The sequence below is a fragment of the Caretta caretta genome, chromosome 18 (assembly GCF_965140235.1).
Source record: "Caretta caretta isolate rCarCar2 chromosome 18, rCarCar1.hap1, whole genome shotgun sequence".
Classification (NCBI taxonomy): domain Eukaryota; kingdom Metazoa; phylum Chordata; order Testudines; family Cheloniidae; genus Caretta; species Caretta caretta.
The window spans coordinates 18794007-18816937 of NC_134223.1; the positions used below are offsets into that span (position 1 = coordinate 18794007).

General features: G+C 45.0%; 1 protein-coding gene across 1 annotated transcript in view; it reads left to right on the plus strand.

Annotated features, from left to right (window-relative positions):
* PLCH2 (phospholipase C eta 2) overlaps nucleotides 1–22931 on the plus strand; it is a 316564-nt gene that overhangs the window by 156575 nt on the left and 137058 nt on the right. The window lies entirely within an intron of this gene.

Genomic DNA, 22931 nt, shown 5'->3' on the forward strand with positions numbered 1-22931 from the left:
TTATTGACTTCTTTGGAAAGAGTCCAGTAACAGCAACCCTGAGTTGCTGTAACATTACATTAATGGAGTCAAATGCCTAACTGCTTATCTCTGCATATTTTATAGCACTGTATTTTATGCCTGGTAGTCATGCAGTTTTATAATCGTTTTGCAGGAAGTAAAGAGGTGTGACTTCTTATATGGCTTCTCTGTGTGCACTGGGTGGGGTATGTCAGTTATCTCCTTCACATCTGTTGGAATGAATCCCTAGATAATGCCACACCAGACCAGGGACATATTCACCGGGCTTACATCCCTTTCACACCACTGAAGATGGGTCCTGGCTGGAAGATTCACAGCCGGATTCAAACTTCCCCAAAGTTAGAACGGCACAGACCGGTGTGGCTGGGACCATTTCAATCATTCATCACTGAAGCAGTTGATGCTTTGGCAACCCGAAGACGTGGAAGCCAACTGGATTTTAAAAGCCTTGCTATACTGCAGTATTTCAGCAGTGTTAGAATAACAAGGGAAGTCTGGGGAACTTCACCTATGATTTGACATGTTTTCAGAGTAAACGGCCAGACTGTGGGCCCCTTACTCACAATGTTGAGCAGTACTCACCCAAGTAATTCAGTGAAGTTCACAGTCTGAACCCAGGTAGCTTGGATGCCCAACAAAATTCCTGAAGACCCTCTAATCTGTAACCACTAGCCCATGGGGTTTGCGAAGAATTAAACAAAATGGTAGAAGTATTTGAGATTCAACGGGGGACATGCTTTAATGATGACATCAACTTAACTCTGAGTGTGTTACAAGAGTATTGAGATACTGTCAGTGCTTTGATTTGGTTTTTTAATATGGTCAACTTGGTGGCAGTCATCTTGCTAAACTAATACTCTAAAAAAATCTTATTGTTTAAGCAAAGTTCTTAAAAACAGACTTGCTCATGGTAAGGGTTAATTTTGTGTATGGCAATAGAGACAGTGCTTGTGAATCTCTTGCGGTGACGCTAGATGACACCAAGGATTGGGAGCATAAAAGATTTTATCCTTAAAGGAGCTAAGAAGAGCTGGGTAGGAAATGGTTTCCCTGTTCCATAAGAATTGTTGAGGTATAAAAAATTCCTATCACAAACTGTGACAAAAAGTCAATCCCGGAAATCCAAGAGAATTTTTGGATTGTGTCAATTGAAACAGTTTTGATTAGACAGTTTTGAAAAGTTTCAATTTCAACCTTTTAAAAAATTTGATAAATTAACTTAAATTTCAAAATGAAAAGCCATTTTGAACCAAAACCCAGAACTTTTCATTTTCAAAAGTGTTGAAATGGACATTTCAACTATTTGAAACTTTTTTTTTCAAAATTGTTCTGAAACGGGAGAGTTGTCAAAAGTTTCAGTTTTGACAGATCGGCATTTCCCATGACAGAATGTTTTGTTGAAACATTCCCAACCAGTTCTAGTGTTGAGTGCCTCCAGGAGGATACTGAGTGCCCCCAATTCCTGGTAACCTGACTAAAGGTTGACAGCACTCCACGTTTCAGGTTTGGGTCTAATCTTTGCTCTCTGAGGTCAGCCACTCCACACCTAGGAATCGTCAGGTGGGGAAGCAATGGTAGAGTGGGAAGCATACCACCTGCAGCACCTTAGCCTCTTAGTCGCAACCCTGCTACTGCTTGTTAGTCTATCTGGGAAGAACAGACTCGGGGCACACCGGAGCGATGAGTTCTCAGACTTCCATCTCCCAGGCCCCAGGGAAGCAGTCAATCTCAGTTACTTATTTGAGTCCCATTGTTTAAGCCCCAGCATTGTCCAACTGTGGTTTGTGAACATTCACCAAGTCTGTGTTTTTGCCAGCGGGGGTCATTCTAAGCCAGTGATAGGAAGCATCTTGGAAGCAAAGGGTGCTGGGGCAAGAAGAAAGAGCAAAAGTACTACAAGACTCTGCTGTAAGGCTAGCAGCGAGGCCATTACATCATGTTTCTTTTGTACCAGGCAGGTGTTTCCTTCCTGTCACTTTGTGTTAATTGAGAACCTGATTCTCCTCTCACTTTCTCTAGTGTAAAGCAGGGATGACTGCACTGAAGCCAGTGGAGTTGCACCAGGATAGGAGAGAGCAGAACCAGCCCCTTACTGGAATGTTTTGTATCCCTGAATTACAGCCTGGTAGCGATGAAAGGTGTCAGCTCAACAGCTCTCGCGGCCAAAGCCCTCAAGTGACCCACAAGTTGGTAAGAAACAGAGAGCTTTTCCCCTGCAGAGACACTGTAAGATCACCCCTGAAGTGTTTAAAAAACGCTGCACTGCTCGGTAGCAGATTCCCAAATTTTCAGCAATTGCTCAGGACACAAGGGAGATTGGAAACAAGCATCAGTGAGAGCAGGGTTGGGCCCATAGGCAATAGAGCCCAAAGTCTGCGGAAGAGACTTTATGATATTAGGAATTTCCTTTCCATTTGGCATTGGTAAGAATCCCTACTGCCCTGATACGCAGCACCTTGTGGGTCAGTTCTAGGGTGTTGGTTAGGAAGTCAAATATATGTTCCCATTAGATGTGACCACAGAATCAAGCTGGAATTGCAGCTGTGATGAAACATCTGTAATTTTGGAAACACCAATATTCTGCTCTGAGTTAAACTGAGGTAAATCTGAGTAACTTTACTGAAGTGAATGGAGCTGCTGTGGATTTACATCATCTTAACTTGGAGCAGAATTAGGCCTCCAGTATACAATGGGATGGGGGCCAATTTATCAGATGTGAACGGGCATCTTTTATGGGCATCCTAGTTGCTCCTATTAGTTAGCTGTCTCTTTGCTGCTGCCTGACATTCATCTCACTGTGCTCAGTCCCGGCTGTCAGTTTAGCTAGTGTCAGGTGGAAAATGCCCGTTGCGGTGCTCAGTGTCCTTTCCTATCCATCAATCTAGAAGTGGTCCTGAGCTAGCTGACAGGACACTTTGAAATAGCACTCCAGGATCAGTTTCTATTTTGAAACCTTTTACTTACTACACACCTCACAAGAGCAACATATTCCTGTTTGCATTACTCCCAGAAATGGAATCTGATAACAAGCTTTATTGATGTGAAGTAGGGTCGGGCCAAAGAGCTGGTGTTCATTTGAGATGGGGATTCAGGTTTTGAGACTGAACGAGGGCTTGGATTTGATGGTGATGAAATCTCATGAGCTGCTGCAAGGTTGCTGCCCCCAAATTATAGCAATCTGCAAGAACAGCTGCTTTTGTGAGCTTTTTGCCATTTTGGGCTGAATCCCAATCTGAACAGACTCCTTCCTGGCTTGGATCCTCAGCCAAAAGCATTGGGCAGGATTGGATTCATGGAACTAAATCTGAAACAACCCCAGTGATTTGGTCCAATCTTTAGTAGGAGATAAATACATAACTGGTCTCTTCCATTATGGGTAAAGTTCTCCCCTCTGGCGGATCTGCATCGCAGACTCCACTCAGTCTTATACACGTAGCTTCCATTTTCATTCAGCTATGGTGATTGATGCAATATATTTGTCTTCCAACGGAGAAAGATATAGGGGAGGAAGGATGGTCTATCGAGTAGAGTACGAGTCTGGGTCTTGGCACACCTGGATTCAATTCCCAGCTTGGCTACAGACTTAGTTGTGTGACTTAGGGCATGTCACTTAGTTTAGCCTGAGCCTTGGTTTCCTATCTATGAGATGGGATGTAGCCTAATCAATTATTACACTTATCAGATCATTATCGAGGTGCAACATGCACTTATCACACACGACAGGTTCTTTTTTCAGGTGGCTACTTAGAGTTAATGGAGAAGATGAAATTTGGTGAAACACATAAACAAACTTTGAGCTTTACTTCATACAGACAAATATAATTGAAATAATAAAAAAATCAGTACACATAAATATCAGAATAAGAAGTACAGTAATATGGTTTCCAGCATTGTTCATATTTGTAATCTTGCATTGTGTATACTTACAACTTTATGAAGATCATTGGAAACAAAGACAGTATGAAAAGTAAATGGAGCTCATCAGCAGGGAGGCCCTGATTTGGTTTACACTGTCTCGGGGACCCAATGAATTCAAAAATAGGAACTAGATTTATCCCCCTTCTTTATGTTTGTTATCGGCTGTACAACCATATTTGGTCAATGTCCATGCATGCAACAAGATTAATACCTGCCCCTTATCCATATGTGGCATTCCAGCTTTCCATAGCTATGCCTTTAATCATGAATATTGCTAAACTATATCACACATTTCTGAATAATTCCTATACATTACTACGGTCTAACTACCTAGTTACAGCCTAGTAACCAGATTCCCTCTCCGCAAACTCCCTTCTGGCAGAATTCTGCAGCGTACTGCACTCTTTGTGGTTACTCATTTGTCTCTCGAAATGAGAGTGCAGAATTTGTGACCTGGAGTTATCTTCTTGGGCCTACCAGCTTTTAGCTAAACTTCAGCCTTTAGCATGACTACTCCCACAAGGCCTCACACTAATAACACAGGTCTTTAACTATAGCAAAACCTAACAATCCAATTATTTGTTCTCCTACTTGCTGTTACAGCTTTGATACCTTCCATTAAACATGCTTAACAAAGAAATTATATTTTACCCAAAACTATAAACCCTCCAAGGTCAGGTCAGAGTCATTGGTCAACAGGGGATGATGCCTCCTTATCACATAGTAGAGTTTTGAGATGACAAAATGAGTTAATGGCTGAGAGCTGCACTGTTACTATGATGAGGAGGGCCTCGGTAAGTTGATTTATAAACTAGGTTCGGTGGGTTCTTATGGGTGAGTCTACTGGACTGTCTGTTCTTGCAAGGTCGTTTGGGGGGCAGGGGGGGAGAAAACCTGGATTTGTGCTGGAAATGGCCCATCTTGATTATCATACACGTTGTAAGGAGAGTGATCACTTTAGATAAGCTGTTACCAGCAGGAGAGTAGGGTGAGGGGAGAGAAAACCTTTTGTAGTGATAAACACCCATTTTTTCATGGTTTGTGTGTATAAAAACATCTTCTGTATTTTTCACAGTATGCATCCGATGAAGTGAGCTGTAGCTCACGAAAGCTTATGCTCAAATAAATTGGTTAGTCTCTAAGGTGCCACAAGTACTCCTTGTCTTTTTAGTGGGATCAGTGTCTAAAGAGGAAACGCTCTAATTTATGATGGGGAGGAACATTTCTGATATTCCATCTGTGGAGGAGGTTTGTGCTAGTCACTTTTTGGTGTGAAAAGTGAACAAATGACAAAATTCCACTTGAAGAAGTAGGCACAGCCTTCCCTGAGCTGCTTTCATGATGTGTGTCGAAGTGAGATGAACAATAAGTCTGATACATCAAAGAGCCTATTACACTTGCCAATTGTCAGTGAATTAATTAAGGTGGAGGAATTTATTTTTATCTTTAGGAAACATTTGGGCCTAACTCTGTGACCTTTCACTTTGCATGGTCATTTGTAGGTGTAAACAGTGGTTTTAAAAAGTTACCTGAGTAACTTTCCACTCACAGCAAGTGATAGCATTTTCACACTTACTTTGCACAGGCATAACAGCTGACACAGAGTGCAAAGGAGCAGAGAATGGGGGCTCAGATAGGTAGCTACATACTGTAAATGTGTAAAAAAAATTATTCTGTCCAAATCTGAACTACATGGTTGGCCCTACTGTTGCATCATGAGTGGGGTTGGTAGCACCACCTAATATTAAGGTTGCCTGACACTTCCCAGTGCAAGACTCTGTTTTGAGTTGCTTATAACTTTGCCAAACTTTAACAGTTTGGGCTGAAATTTTCCATGGAGGGTGTCTGCTTCAGGAGGATTTTGAATTTTTTAGCCAGAATGGTTCAGTTGTTTACGACAACAAGGTTAAGGAAAAGTATGTTGCTTTGCAATGCAATGAATAAATAAATCAGGTAACCTTTCCTTTGTAGAGCTCTAGAGCCTCAATGCTTTCAAACAGGGACTGGAAATGTGGCAGGAGGGTGCCTTTATGTCAGGGATGTGCTTTTGTCTTCCTGGTGAAAATCTGCCCACGTCTGAGCATGTTGTAAACATAGGTGCTGGAACTAGGAGTGCTGGGGATGTGGCTGACCTCCTGGCTTGAAGTCATTTCCATCATATACAGGGTTTGCAGTTTACTTCAATGGCTCTCAGCACCCCCACTGTACAAATTGTTCCAGCTGCCCTGGTTATAAGTAAGGCTGCGATTTGATCACGGAGGTTGCAGAAGTCACAGAATCCGTGACTTCCACAGACCTCCGTGACTTCAACACACAGCAGTTGGGAGCTGCAGGCTACCCCCACCTCCCCTGGTGCCTGGGAGCTTCGGGGTATCGCTGCCGCCTGGAGTGGGGGGTTCCCCACAGCTCCCCAGCAGCCGTGGGTGCAGAGGAAATCCCCCAGAGCTCCCCAGTCTCCGCGGGTGCTGGGGATCCCCAGAGCTCCCCAGCCACCATAGGCGGAGGGGTGGGGAGAATTCCCTGGCAGCTCCCCAGTCCCCAGGTGGAGGGGTATCCCTCCCAGCTCCCCAGCCGCCATAGGCGGAGTCCCTCCCAGCTCCTAGTCACAGGGCAGGGACCGCAGCTTCCAGCCACAGCAGGGCAGGGTGCTGGACCCTCTTCCCTCCCACTTTTTGTCATGGACAATTTTAGTAAAAGTCAGGGACAGGTCACAGCTGCCCTGAATTTTTGTTAATTGCCCGTGACCTGTCCATGATCTTAACTAAAAATGTCCATAACAAAATCGTAGCCTTAGTTAAAAGCCTTGGAAGAATCTCAGTTTGCATATGCTCAACAGAGACTTAGATTTTAGAAGCTAAAATCTCTGAAATGTCAGAATTAAGATTGTCTGGGCAAACTTAATCCGCACCTCTTGTGTGTATGCTTTATGATCGTCTTTAATTATATGATCACATACTATTTTGTCCACGGGATCCCTGCCTCAGTCAGTGCACAGAGTGGATCTGCTCTGGGAATGAATCAGGGTTGTGTAGTTAAGGAGACTTGTGTGCAGGACCCCAGCTTTGTTTCTTGTAGACATCGGAAGAAGTGTAGTGTATGTGGCAGGGACTACAGGAGGAGAAAGGATAATCTCATGGCTAAGGCACCTGAATGGAGAACCATATTCTATCCCTGCCTCTGCTGTTCGTGTATGATGCTGGGCAAGTTGCTTAAACCAGACTTTTCACAGGGGGTCACTAACTGTGTTCCTCATTTTCTGGGTGTCTGACTTATGATCCGATAGCAGAAGTGCTGAGCACGCATAGCTGCAAGTGAAGGCCCTGGGAGCTGTGCTTTGAACAAATAAAGTGCTGTATGATGGTAAGGACTCTGAAAAATCAGGTCTCAAATTGGGCACCTAAAGCAATGTCCCACAGATCCCCATCTATGAAATAGTACCCTCTCACCTCACAGCGGTGCTGGGAAGGTAAGTTAATGTTTTTGAAGCACTGAGACATCATGGTGCTGAGTGCCATAGAAAAGCCATTGAGGAAGTTTGTAACTCTTCATAGCAGGGTTTAAACAGTGTGCAGTAAATAAGGCATAAGGCCCCACACTGAACAAAAGGGACAAAACAAAATATTGAATAGGTGCTCATTAAGTGGGCACCATCCATTCTGTGCATTAAATGAGGCAGGAGGCCTGGAATAAATAATACATGATCTTGTAGTTAAAGACTGTCGTAATTCATATGCACAAGAGGGTTGAATTAAGATTACAGAGACAACCTTATTTCTGACATTCCCTAACTTTACAGGGCTTGACTTTGCAAGCTTAATATTCTTTTAACATAACTGTTTTGTGCATAACATCTATGGAAGATAGCTACTATAATTTGTAGTCTAAAATTTGTAGAACTGTTAAAAAAGGAGAGAGCACAAGTTAATACCAAAAGCACAACAAATTGATGTGTTTCTCATTTAATGACGTCCCTAAGCGGCATATAAAGGATTATTCTCAGAATCTCGACCCTTTGTGGGCCTCTGGTAGATAATTTAACATAAATCTATATTTCTACACACATTAGCTGTACTATTTACGCTCCGCTCCTTGCTTTAAACATATTATCAGGGTATTTATTGCCTCAAAAAAAGCTGACTTTCCCTGTTAATAATACATGTGTTGAATCAAGCAGTTTGCTAGGCAACAGATCAAGGAGATAAAATTCAATTTTGAAAGATTATATATCCTGTGTTATGGAGGAATGAAATGGGGGGGGAATACTTTATTCATAAAACAACAAAGTGGGGAGAGGGCTGAGGGAAATGGTGTTGAGAAAGAGGAAGGAGAAGCCCTCTGAATACATTACACTGCACTTGTTAAAGAGAAACATAGCCAAGCCAGATTACCTGGGGGAAATTCATCCCTCTTCAGAGGGGATAATGCACCACATAATTCCCCACTTAAGTCTGCAGAACAGGTTTTAAGTGGTGCCTAAGACTTGTGCTTGTCTTTGTTCACTGGGGTGATTTCAGAATTTGTATAACTGAGGTCAGAACCTGGCCTTTGGACTCTACCTGGATTTCACTGGCTCTGCAACAGCTAGAGTTCATGAACCAAAGTTTTAGTAAAAATTTCTAGCTGAAATGAACTTCTTCTTGTGCTATCTTTCTTTTTTTTTCTTTTGTTATTGTTGTGAGCAAATTGGACTTTGTTTGTAGAGGACAGTGAGCTGTAACTATAACCATACAGAAACTGAATAAAAATGAATGCTGCTCATTCAAGATTTTTACCCTTTATAGGGGAGTCTGATTTTTTAAAGATGGTTGACAGCAAAACTTCACAGTCTGTGTCATACAGCATCCCATAAGCTAAGCAAATAGCCTGCAAATAATCATTTCTTCAGATTTAGCCTCCTTTTATCTTCACAGGTGGCAATGCTGTTAAATGTATTTCTCTGTCAAATTTAATCAACAAATATCTTTTCCGATTTTGTTCTCCAGGGACTGGTCACAGATACTTTACATTCCCGCTGGGTTGCTTAATTTTGATTGGCCAAATAAGTCAACGTGTACTGCTCCTTGATTGGATGCTCAGGCAAGCACTTCCAACACAGATTCTCTTATGTATAAATTCCATATTTGGTTTCTGTGAATGTTCACATATGAAAGCTTGAAATTTGCTTTCTGACAACTTTTATTGCTTGAACATGTATGGGAAACATGCACAAAACGGGTGTGAGCATTGCAAAGTGAATTCTTGTCAAAAAGGATATTTGCCTTATTCTCTCCCAGATCTATCTGTGATCAAGATTACCTTAGCTGGGGAGATCATTGCATGACGGCTTGATTCACTGCACAACAGAAGTTCACTGCACATAAACTGGTGGATTAGATGAAGGAAGAATCAGACATTCAGGGCAAACTGTCTTTTCTCACTTTGGTTTGTTTAATTTGGCCCATTTAAGTAGACGTCTTTAGCACTGGAAGGAGGGGAAATGATAAATGTCCTGCTTTTGAGAGGAGGAATGCACTGTCACTCATAATAATATACAGGAGCTACTGGGAATCTTTGTCTAGCTTTAGGACTGTAAATCAGGATTTCTCAGTGGAGAAATTTCACTGTCTTTGGTGTAAATCAAGATCAGTCATTATCTTTAGTAGTAGATGAAAGAATAGGAGAGATCCTTGTTGCTGTGATATATGCACCATTTTCTTCCAGGAGCTTTAAAACCCTCTAGCTATTCTTCTCAGACCTCTTAAACTGTAACAAAATGAATTGAATAATGCAATTCTTAGCTCTTTACATTTAAAAAGATTTTTAGATCGCAAAGGATTTTAGACTCATTAGGCCATGCAAACCTTTATGTTTAGTATGTTCCTGATACTGAGTGGTGGGGAATAGGGATAAAAGCTTCCCAGGAAACTGACATTGTGAGCTTTATCTTCCTTCTGGACAAATTTCTTCTGAGATTAGATCACATCATGGCCTTTGAGCTAAGCTCAAGGATCTGATTCTGATCTCACTCTTCTTTATAACAAGGGAGCGACTCCAGATTTACTGGTGTACGTGACAGGAGAATCATGCCCCAAGCATTGAATGATGAGGATGGGTGGACCTCAAAGAATGTGGAGGTTTGTTTCAAATCCAAGAGTCTGAATAATTGCCCAGATTTCTCTGGATCTCTTTGGTCTTGAATTCTGGTTACAGCTCCCATAAGAGGATCCTGAGGCTTCCAGTAGATTTCTGGTAACTACAAGTTACAGTTCAGTTGGAGGTATTGCAAAAATAGTCTTTCATGAGAGTTTAACATTTCCACTTCCTATACTAGCCCAAGCCAGCTAGTGCAGAGACCACACAGGGATTTTTCCAAGTTAACTGAACTTTTTAAAACATCAGGAAGGGTTATCTACACATTCTGGGGAAGATTCAAGATCAATTTTGATTGTGTCCCAGCCAGTCTTCCCATTGCAAATTCACAGTCCCCAGCTCTCTGGTTTTCCTGTGTAATGAGGAAAATGATCCAAGTCCAGGGGAAGTTCTTTTAGGGAAGTCAACTGGTAAAGTGAGTCCCCATATGAAAGTCAGTGTCATTTCATGCGATGGGTGGAGTCTTTAACATTCAGCCAGCAGCTTGAGATATAAAACAGAGATGGCCGGAGAACGTTCTATTAGTAAAGCCCTGCGCGGATACAAAATTGGTATCTGCATCTGATCCGTGATCCACTAACATGGTCCATGGATATCCGCATCCGTCCATGATCTCCAAACGGTCCATGGATATAAACCTCATATCCGCAGATTTGCAGGGCTCTATCTATCAGGACCCAAGACATTATGTTCCAAAGTGGACCTTGATCTGTTAAAGGATGTCTGCTCAACTTACCGCCTCGTATTTCAGGGCAGTGCTCAGATGTTGCTTAGAAGTTAAACAATTCACCCATCAGCTCACTTGCTGGTTTCCTTATTTCCATTTGTATATTTGAGCTTGTGGAGAGCTTAGATGCTGTCAGAGTAATTGTGGGAGAGTAAAATTTACCTTCAGTTCCAGTCTCTGGTTACATGTTTCAGACCTTGCTGTTCCTCAGCCATTCAAACCTGTTTAAAATTAAACATCAAATAACATTACCAAAGCTCCCACAGGCTTCAGTGGAAGACAAGGCACTCAGCACCTCAAAGGATTGGGACCTAACACATGGCATGCTGTATCCCCTTTTACAAGAAACTCACTTTTGGCTTATTTCAGTTGCCTTTTCTATATGCACATATTAAAGTTCTTATAGTTACAACTTGCTTGTGGTTCTGTTCTCAGCTCAGAGACCATGGCGATGGGCGTGCTATATGTGCTCCCTCCATCTATTCTATCCACCTGTTGCCTACAGTTTTATGTGAAGATTGTAAGCTCTTCAAGGCAGAGACTGTCGCTGTAATTTGTTTGTACAGTGCCTAGCACCATGGGGCTGGAGCCCTTAGGCACTACCATGCTACACAGCCACACAGCCAAAACACGTGTCCAGCCTCTCATTATCTCGCACCTCAACTTCTGCAACATCCTTCTGTCTGGCCTTGACAAATGCAATCTTGCCCTGTTCAGGTTGTTCAGAGTGCTGCTGCAAAGATCATATCCATAGCTCATTGCTTTAACCGTATCACCCCTCTCTTGACGGCTATACACTGGCTCCTCCTTCTCCATCACATCAGACACAAAATACGTGTCTTCCTGTTCAAGGCCCCTCGCTTTATATCCTCATCCCACCTATCATTTCTCATCTGCTATCGAGTTGCTGACCCCAGCCTCCAATCAGCCAGTCATCCCAGCCACCATCGCCCACTTGTTACATTCTCAAACCCACTCCGTTGTGCTTTCTCCCATGCTGTCCGTCATGCTTAGAATGAGCTTCCTGTAAGCATCCGCAGAGCTACTGCCTTGTCCTCTTTCACATCCCTCTTATAAGTCTCCTTTACTGTGATGCCAGCAAAAAAAGAATGATAATGGTTAGGAACTGGTGTGTTGAAACCACTGTCGGTCCTACTGATCCATATTGCCTCATTGTTTCCTTGTGCTCCACCACCTCTGTCTGTCTGTCTATCCACCTGTTTTCTCTTCTCTTACACTTAGATTGTAAGTTCTTTGCGGCAGGCACCATTGTTTGTTTTGTGTTTCTACCCTGCTTAGCACTACAGGGTCTTTGTCTGTGACTGGGGCTCTTAGGATACGTCTACATGGTTAGCAGAACCCTGCGGCAGTGAGTCTCAGAGCCCAGGTCTACAGAATCAGGCTTGCAGGGCTTGCACCACGGCACTCAAAATACCTGTGTAGATGTTTGGGCTTAGACTGGAACTTGGGCTCCGAAGTCTAGGGAGGGGGTGGGCTTCAGGCTCTGAGTGCCAGTCTGAGCCCGAAGGTCTACACAGCTATTTTTATAAGCCTAGCATGAATCCTGCAAGCTGAATCTGTCGATCCTGGCTCCGATACACACTACCGTGCATTTCTGGTTGCCGGTTAGACTTACCTTTAGGTTCCACTGCAATGCAAATAAATAAATAGTAATACCAGAACAGGTATGCAGAATGATGGAATTCATCACTTGTGGACTTGTACCTTTACGAGTTAAGTTTTGGCTAGGGAATAATATATAATGAAATAGTGAATGAAACTGTGTTTTGTGCTTTGCTCCCATTTGAAACCTTGATCAGGGTTGTATTAGCAGGGGGCAAAGTTCTCCTTTGGCACTGAGCTTCTCCTTCTCTAGTGAAGGCTTCATGGAGCCTTCACTGTCCTAGAGGCAATCAAGGGAAATCTCTAGCACAGATTCCCACATTGCTTCCTGCAGTCAATTAGCTGCAGGCCTCCTCTGAATTTTTGACCAATCTTCTATCACAAGGCACCATGCAGACAGCTATCCTGGTTCTCTCTGGACTACAGATGAATGAATGAGTACAGATAAAATAAAAACCAACTGGGGCCTTCATCAAAAACTCAGACTAAGCTTGAACAGATAGGTTCAGTCACTTTGTTAGGATTTTGCCTCCGGGTTCTGGCTGAGGTGGGAAGTGTAGGCAGGAATGAGAAATACTGTTTTCACGTATTTCTGCCCTAGGTACAAGCAGGAAGGTGCGGAAAACTTAGGCTCCCAGAAGTAGACCTGGGCAAAAGTTTTTGGCTGAAGCTTTTTTTCAGGAAAGAATGCAGATTTGGTGACACCAGAACATTTCACAAATTTGTGTCTATTTTGCCAAATAGTTTTAGTTAAAAAAAGAAAAGGAAAACAAACAAATTCTGACAAAGTGTAAATGTTTAATTGTTTGACATTTTCAAAATGAAATGTGATTTTTTGGTTCGAAATTACTCTTCATTTCAGAGTTTCCTTTAATTTTGTACAGAACCAATCCAAAACACTTTGAAATGGTCAGAATTGAAATGAAACATTTCATTTGAACTGAAACCATTTTTTTTTATTCAACTTTTCAATTTGCCAAAAATTTTGGTTTTGGCTCGACCCAAAAACTCTCTTTTAAAGTTATTTTTTGGGATTTCCAGCAAACTAAAGATTCCATTATTCACACAGCTCTGCCCATGAGCCTTTCATGTCTGGATAGTTCATAGAAGCTTCCAGACCTCTGGATGCTGACCTGAACAAGATCTCTGACCCTTTTGAGGCTTCCCATAAATCACAGATGATTGGGCTGCTAGGGACCCATTTGATAACTTGCTAGATTTACAGGATTGAACCAGATGATCTGGGAAGTCCTATCCAATTGCATCACCAAGGAGTCTGAATTATTGACCATAGCTACATCTGTCTGGCGCACATGATTGACTTGTATTGATAAAGACAAGATGCTGGCTGTCCAAGTGGGGGTTTCTATACAACACCTGGGCTTTGAGAGTTCATTTCTGGTATAAATATCATGGGCTGAATCTGTGCTGACTCTAGTTCGGGGGTTCTCAAACTGGGGGTCGTGACCCTTCAGGGGGTCATGAGGTTATTACATGGAAGGTCACGAGCTGTCAGCCTCCACCCCTAAACCCTGCTTCTCTTCCAGCTTTTATAATAGAGTTAAATATAAAAAATGTGTTTTTAATTTATAAGGAGGGTTGCAGTCAGAAGCTTGCTGTGTGAAAGGCATCACCAATGCAAAGTTTGAGAACCATTGCTCTAGCTGGCTTACACAGGGTGTGCATCAGAACTGAATTTGGCTGTGCTACTGTTGTTGTTTCTTTATTATTTCACTATTTTTATTTGTTGCCGGTGGCAGGGAGCTGTTTTGCGAAATGAATGTTGATAATTTGCTCTTGGCTTTGCAGAGCTTTGTGCTAATAAAAGAGGAATCAGTAATAAATTAAAAACCCAACAGGAGTGAACAGGAAAATGTTGTATGAGCAATAATTCCATTTCTAGTTATTGCAATGAGAAGACAGTCCCTAGGGTAGCCCCTGACTGACATCCTTGGGAGGCAGTTTGGTCTAGTCAGGAGACTAGGTTAGTTCTAATCCTGTCTTTGCCATTAAGGTGCCCTGTTACCTTAAACAAGTCACTTCGCCTCTCTGTGCCTGTTTCCCATCCTGCTGTTTGTTGTCTTGTCTGTTTAGACTGTAAGATGCTTGAGTCAGGGACTGTCTTATTATTTGTATGTGCAGCACCTAATGCAATGGGCCCTGATCTCAGTTGAGTCTCAGTGCTATGGTTATATGAGTATATGATAATAATTGTGCTGAGTACTGTGAGGGCATTGAAACTACTCACGTGCATAGTGTTAATCATATGTTAAATGCTTTGCTGGATTGAGGACAGAATGCTCAGGACCTTATGTGATTGAGCCCTAAGATAGTGAAGCAAATCTCAGGGTTCAGGAAGGAATTTGTATTTTCCCATTTATAACATAGCAATGTGCATGAGTGGGAATGGTTTGGGATTCCTTGGAAGCATCAAGCATAGGTCAGATACAAAAAACAGACTTGATCCAAGGCAATGTAAGGCAAATCCTGCTAAAGTTCCTGCTGAACAGAAAGACACTGTTGCCTGTCGTTTCTAAGCAGATACAACCAATGCGGATGAAAGGTCCTGGGTCGACAGTCCTAGAGACTGAGGGTATGGCTACCCTGCAGTTGGATTGCAGTTCAGGTAGGCATACCCACACTAGCTTTAATCTAGCTAATGTGGCCAAAAATAGCAGTGAAGTTATGGCGGCATGGACCCCGGTGCCAGCTAGCAATGTGAGCACATGCCCAGGGTTCCAGGCAGGGGTGAGCCCTGGTTTGTGTCACTGGAGTGCTACATCTTATTACAGATGGAGAAATGGAGGCCCAGAGAAGATGAGTGAAATGGCTGAGTTCACCTTGCCCGATCAGTGCCAGCTGTGGAAATAACGCCCAGGAGTCCTAACGCCCACTCTCCTGCTCTAACCACTAGGGAACACAAAGTGTATAAACCATCTGATGGGACTTCAGAAGTCTTGTCTTTTAGTGGGGGACATTTTGAATGCCATTCAGAAGACTCTGATATAGGCCTCTCTGTCTGCCATCAAATGGGCTATAAATCAAGAGTGAGTAATACAATCAGTGCTGCCCTTTGAGCCTATATTTTATAGCCTTGTGAATGAACACAGTGGAGGAGGGATGAGCACAGAATCCCAGAGAAAGCCAGTGTAACTGATGCTTATGGCAGAATCCAGTCGAGGGTTATTAATATGAAGAATCAGGCAGTGCATAAAGCTGTGAAATGGGCTATTTATAGAGTTGGTTTAGTCTTGATGGGCCTGTCGAACATGATTAATGTGAACAAGAATGCTGTCCATGCTGAACCTGGTTACATGCTGCAGATCTATCCAGAAGAGATTTATAAAGTAAAGGAATTTTTTAAAAGGTTAATCGTCGACAAAAATGCCAGATTCTGAAGAAAGTTACGACATGTGAGTAAAACCCTAATTACATCAAATGCAGAAACCCTTGAAAAGGTTTAACAGGTACTTACAAGTCTTCATTCAGACTCAAGGTTCTGTCTCGAGGGAATCCACTCACACACATAGGTGCACCCTTGAGGACCCTCCATATTCTGCTTAGAGCAGGGGTCGGCAACCTTTTAGAAGTGGTCTTCATTTATTCACTTTAATTTAAGGTTTCACGTGCCCATACTACATTTGAACGTTTTTTAGAAGGTCTCTCTCTATAAGTCTATATATTATATAACTAAACTATTGTTGTATGTAAACAAGGTTTTCAAAATGTTTAAGAAGCTTCATTTAAATTTAAATTAAAATGCTGATCTTACACCCCTGGCCCACTCAGCCTGCTGCCGGCCTGGGGTTCCATTCACCTAGGCCGGCAGCAGACTGAGCGGGGCCTGCGGCCGGGACCCCAGCTGGCAAGGGGCCGGCAGCCAGAACCCCAGACCGGCAGCAGGCTGAGCGGGTGGGCTGAGCGGCTCAGTGGGCTGAGTGGCTCAGCCCGCTGCCGCTCAGCCTGCTGCCGGTCTGGGGTTCCGTCCACAGTCTCTTGCCAGCCAGGGTCCCGGCTGCCGGCCCCGCTCAGCCCGCTGCCGGTCTGGGGTCCTGGCCCTGTCCACATAGAGTAGGTACCTACTTTCTCCCTGGTTCTGGCCCATTCTCTTCCTTTCCCTGCACTGAGCTGAGGGTGAGAGTGCACTGAGCACAGGGCTGGGGGTGAAGGAGCAGGCTGGGTGTGTATGAGGAGGGTTCAGGGATCAGGGCAAAGGGCTGGGTGTGTGTGAGGGAAGTGCAGGGGTCAGGGCAGAGGGCTGGGGGGGTTCAGGGTCAGGGCAGAGGGTGGGTGTGTGAGAAGGGTGCAGGGGTCAGGGCAGAGGGCTGGGTGTGTGTGAGGAGGGTTCAGGGGTCAGGGCAGAGGGCTGGGGGTGCGTGAGGGAGGTGCAGGGGTCAGGGCAGAGGGCTGGGGGGGTTCAGGGTCAGGGCAGAGGGCTGGGTGTGTGTGAGGGAGGGTTCAGGGATCAGGGCAGAGGGCTGGGGGGGTTCAGGGTCAGGGCAGAGGGCTGGGTGTGTGTGAGGAGGGTTCAGGGATCAGGGCAGAGGGCTGGGGGTGTGGGCTGGGGTCGTGGGGGTGCTCCCAGCCCCCTGCCCTGAGCAGTTCACGGCAGGGGGCTGGAGGGGATATGCCGATTCCACTCCCTTCCCCAATGTCCCCAGAGCAGAGAGTGCGCTGCGGCTCCGCTTTTCCCTCTCCCCTCCTTAGCAAGGGCCTGTCAGCTGATGGGCTGCAGGGAGGGAGAGAAGGAGGGGCAGGAACCCTGCACACTGGGGGAAGAGGCGGGGGGAGGGGAACGCTTGCCTGCCCTGCAAGGAGAGAGCAGTGGGTGGGGGCAGAGAAGAGTGGGCCGGGCCGGGCAGGATTTTTAATTGCATGCTGCTGTCCCCGGCAGACAGCAGTGTGCCATTAAAAATTGGCTCGCATGCCGTGTTTGGCACGTGTGCCATAGGTTGCCAACCCCTGGGTTAGAGCATGGGCTTTTGTTTCTGGCTTTCCTATTGACTTCACATGTGACCCTGGGCACATCACTATGAGGATGATACCCTCACTTGGGGTAATTCATATTTGTAAAGTGTGTTCAGGTCCTTGAAGGAAAAGTGCCAAGTAACATTACTTTTAGTAGAGCTGGGAGAGTGCTTATTTGCACAATTCATGTCAGAAGTGGATCTATATCTACTTTAGAAGAGAATTAAGCCAATTGAATAAGGCACACTTACTCCACAATAACAGCTTTCACACATGAAGTTAATCAGGAATAGGTAATCCACTTTAAATTCATACCCTCCCTTATTCCAGATTAATTTTCATGTACAGGTAAGCCCTAGGTACGTGACAAGAGATAACAATCAGGCGGGGGAGCACAAGGTAATAGTGAGATGATGGTGATTAGTGTCAGACATCAGTCACAGCATGCCAGATGACCAGTTATTGTCAAGCATTGGTTGATTGACCACTGCATTACAGCACTTTGACATCAGCGGGGGGCATGTGTTTGTTGTTCCTTTAATAAACCAGCAGCTAGCAGTAAAAAGAAAAGGAGTACTTGTGGCACCTTAGAGACTAACCAATTTATTTGAGCATGAGCTTTCGTGAGCTACAGCTCACTTCATCGGATGCATCCGATGAAGTGAGCTGTAGCTCACGAAAGCTCATGCTCAAATAAATTGGTTAGTCTCTAAGGTGCCACAAGTACTCCTTTTCTTTTTGCGAATACAGACTAACACGGCTGTTACTCTGAAACCAGCTAGCAGTAAGTCATTCCCTTTAAATATGCCATACTCAGCACTTTTGTTGCTCTTGGTTTCAAAGGGGTTTTGATTTTGAAATAATTGGTGCTTTTGGAGGCGGGATTGCAGCACAGGAATACCCAGATTTCAGCATGTTCTGGTTGAATTATCAGCTTGTTACAGGTTAATATTATGGGGTGTCCTGATTATTCGCATGCTTACAGCTTTGGTTTTCAGAGAGAATTTCTTTACAAGGATTTTATTGTCACTATTGTTGTTGTTTGTACTTATTTTATTCTGAGTTGATTAAAGCAGGGAGAAAGGAGCCAGAGTTTGCTCCCCAGCTCAACTGACTCACATGGCTTTGAATTAAGTTGCCTTACCCGAGAATGCTTTATAGCATACAATCCCCCTTATCAAAAGCATTTCTCCTGCTCTGCTCTTTGCAAAGGTCCTTTGAAAGGCTTGCAGTGAGCAGTCGAAAAAATCAAGGTGATTATTTATGGAGGCTAGGTTGCCACATAGAATCAGTGCACAAGTGTTCTCTTCCCCCTTCCCCCATGGCATCTTATCAACTCATGTTTTGTTAGTACCTAAGAACACACACACATTGCACTGTGCTTGTGGCCTTAAGTTCAAAGAGGTGTGCACATTTCTCTCCTTCATTTTTGCATACATAATTTCCTGTCGGTGCCTGATTGGCAGCCTTGGAGGTGGAGATCTGATCCAGTGTTTGCCCCTATCTGCGTGTACTCGGCTTGTTCTCCAGGGAACAGATGGGAAAGGAGAGTTCAAGTCTCCCTGCCCCATACCATCCTGTCCTCTTTGTGGAGACGGCCCTGCAGGAGGCAAGTCAGTGCCCATTCTCTTGGTGGGTTTTGACATGTGGATTTGTGTTATTGGCACGAACGTGACTCAGTTCCTGTAAGTGGCTGAATGGCCTTCTGATGGCAAGAATTTAAAGGGCCAAATTCAGAGAGGCCATAAATGGGTGGTAAGTTATAAACTGTCAAGTGGGTGTAAGGTAGTCCATGTGTCACGGAAGGGGATGTAAACTACACTAAGGGAAGACACTTCCTCTGCTTGAACACTTACATCCTCCTGTTAGTTCCTTGGCCTGCTGCACCTCGTTCTTCCACCCCGTGACATATAAGGAGTATCAGTTTAGACACCATTCGACCCATGACCAGCCTAGAGTTTAGCACCACTTTGCACATCACCTCTGACTTTGGCCCAGCGTCACTGCTCACCTGGGTCACTGCTCACTCTGGAACCGATGATGTTGTAGCAAAACATGCCATATCCCATTCGCAATACCAGTCTTCTGAGCCCCCCCCCCCCCCCCCCTTGCCCCAGAGCACATGAACCAATCAGCATAAGAATGCCGCTAGAAGTAAAAACAACAACAACAACAAGCCCTTATGTGAACTGCATTAATAACAGAAGCATGTATAAAACGTGCCTTTCACTGTGTCGTCACTACAGTGGTGGGCACAAGTTGGCCAAGAGCTGCTGCCATGTTTTCGATAAAGCTGTTTTCTTTGCCATAAACTGAAACGCTGGGAATGGTTTGTGTTCACCCTGCAGCTGCAGAATGTCTCCAGCATCACAAGAGAACCTATTCATTCCCCACTTAGCTAACTGTCTGCGAGAGCTGCCTGGTGGCCTTGATCTCTCCTTCCCTGGTATAATAATCTTGCCCATATTTGGGTCAAAGGGAATCCAATTTGGGAAACAACTCAAAGATTGGCTGCGTTTTATTTGCAGCTCATCTCATTAGTCAGCCTGCTTTGCAGGTAGGCAGCAGTAGCTGTCTCTCCAAGAGGCCAAGTGCAGCTGTCCTTTGTGAGCGGTGCAGTGTAATACCAGGAAGGGGCCCTTGGGTGAAGGAGCCTTGAAGTTAGTGTCTGAGTCAGTGCATGGTCTAGGAGGGGATGGTACACATTGGTGTGTGGGAGAGAGCTGTTCCTACACTGCACTGGGGTCCAGGCCCTCCAGGTATGAGCATTCTTGGCTTCCCCTGACATCAGTGAGAGCTGAAGGTGCTCGGGACCTCACAGGATTGGGCCTGAAAGGGTCAGCTGATGGGATGTCGGATGGGGCAAGAGTCCTGCTCATTCATAGAATCATAGAATATCAGGGTTGGAAGGGACCCAGAAGGTCATCTAGTCCAACCCCCTGCTCGAAGCAGGACCAATTCCCAGTTAAATCATCCCAGCCAGGGCTTTGTCAAGCCTGACCTTAAAAACCTCTAAGGAAGGAGATTCTACCACCTCCCTAGGTAACACATTCCAGTGTTTCACCACCCTCTTAGTGAAAAAGTTTTTCCTAATATCCAATCTAAACCTCCCCCACTGCAACTTGAGACCATTACTCCTCGTTCTGTCATCTGCTACCATTGAGAACAGTCTAGAGCCATCCACTTTGGAACCCCCTTTCAGGTAGTTGAAAGCAGCTATCAAATCCCCCCTCATTCTTCTCTTCTGCAGGCTAAACAATCCCAGCTCCCTCAGCCTCTCCTCATAAGTCATGTGTTCCAGACCCCTAATCATTTTTGTTGCCCTTCGCTGGACTCTCTCCAATTTATCCACATCCTTCTTGAAGTGTGGGGCCCAAAACTGGACACAACACTCCAGATGAGGCCTCACCAATGTCGAATAGAGGGGAACTATCACGTTTCTCGATCTGCTCGCTATGCCCCTACTTATACATCCCAAAATGCCATTGGCCTTCTTGGCAACAAGGGCACACTGCTGACTCATATCCAGCTTCTCATCCACTGTCACCCCTAGGTCCTTTTCCGCAGAACTGCTGCCTAGCCATTCGGTCCCTAGTCTGTAGCTGTGCATTGGGTTCTTCCGTCCTAAGTGCAGGACCCTGCACTTATCCTTATTGAACCTCATCAGATTTCTTTTGGCCCAATCCTCCAATTTGTCTAGGTCCTTCTGTATCCTATCCCTCCCCTCCAGCGTATCTACCACTCCTCCCAGTTTAGTATCATCCGCAAATTTGCTGAGAGTGCAATCCACACCATCCTCCAGATCATTTATGAAGATATTGAACAAAACCGGCCCCAGGACCGACCCTTGGGGCACTCCACTTGATACCGGCTGCCAACTAGACATGGAGCCATTGATCACTACCCGTTGAGCCCGACAATCTAGCCAGCTTTCTACCCACCTTATAGTGCATTCATCCAGCCCATACTTCCTTAACTTGCTGACAAGAATACTGTGGGAGACCATGTCAAAAGCTTTGCTAAAGTCAAGAAACAATACATCCACTGCTTTCCCTTCATCCACAGATCCAGTAATCTCATCATAAAAGGCGATTAGATTAGTCAGGCATGACCTTCCCTTGGTGAATCCATGCTGGCTGTTCCTGATCACTTTCCTCTCATGCAAGTGCTTCAGGATTGATTCTTTGAGGACCTGCTCCATGATTTTTCCAGGGACTGATTTGAGGCTGACTGGCCTGTAGTTCCCAGGATCCTCCTTCTTCCCTTTTTTTCCATTCGGATAATTCCTGCAGGAAGCTTCCCACACACCAGCTCCTCTGCATGCTGAGTTCCAGTGGGATGGGTGTTCTCGCCCAGTTAGTTGTTTGTGCCTCCCATTTCCTTCCTTCATCCTTCCTCCCCCTGCTAGTGGCAAGTGTCACACGTGGCTACTCTGGAGGCTGTCGGCACAGATCTCAGGGGGTGCTCAGGATCCCATTTTTGCCTCCTCCTTCTCTCTGTGCTTTGCACCCCCACCTCCACCCAGCACTAAGAGCCTGATCCAGGCACGACTGTTGCTATTAACTGTGTTGGGAGCAGGCCTGGTGTGCTCTGGGAGGGGAGACTTCGGGAAGTCACCAGAGTAGCTGTCGCTAATTATAAGAGAAGCACTGATTGTTCGGGAAGCTTGTCCCACATCCCAGCTCAACTGTACAGAAAGAAAGGGTGGGTTGGGGAAGGTTATTGGGGTGCACAGAGCCTTTAATCTCCAGTTAGCAGTTGCAGTCCAGGCCATTTGGTGGTCTCTTTGGAATGAGCGGAAGTGTCTCAGGCTAGTTACTAGCAGACAGATGTCTCTGTTACGAGACCATCTTTGAAATTACCCCCCTTGGATAGTTGTATCCTAGGCCCAAAGGAATGAATGGAACTGGAACTCCCCTGTCCCCTTCACCCCGCTCCTGGTCACGCTCTTGGGGTGGAGAGCAGTGGGGGAAGCTGGTACTGCCTCGCTGCTCCCTTCTGGAGATAAACAGTTGAGACTCTGTTTTCTAGGGCCACAAACAGAGCCCCCGTCACCAGCAGGAACTTCCTGTAGCACCAGATTGTTCCCCTTGCACTGGTGAACAGCGACTTGCATGGGCAGTGCTACTGAAATCACTGAGCTGCTCACCTGTGCGAATGAGGCCTTCACAATCTTCCCATCATTCAGGGGAAACGGTGCACAATGCTAAAGTGATCAAATCTGAGCGTATTCCTTCTTTAAAGAGTCTCCCCAAATCAGAATTGGGGCTGAGCAGGTGACTGTGCCGTGTGCATCCCAAGTGTCTTGTATTCTTCTCCCTGCTCTCCAACAGATTCAGTACTCGTTGCTGAGTATACGGACGTCCCTCAGCATTGCGCTGTCAAGAATACAATGCTCTGAATGTAAGTGTAGAAATAAGAGCAGCAGCCAGCATCCCTCTAGCCTCATGCTGGAAAGAGCTTTCCATTTCCATGGCTCTGGCATGTCTGAATGTTTTGCAGGTAACATTGTCCCTGCCCCTAACAAGGAAGCGGCACATCCCAT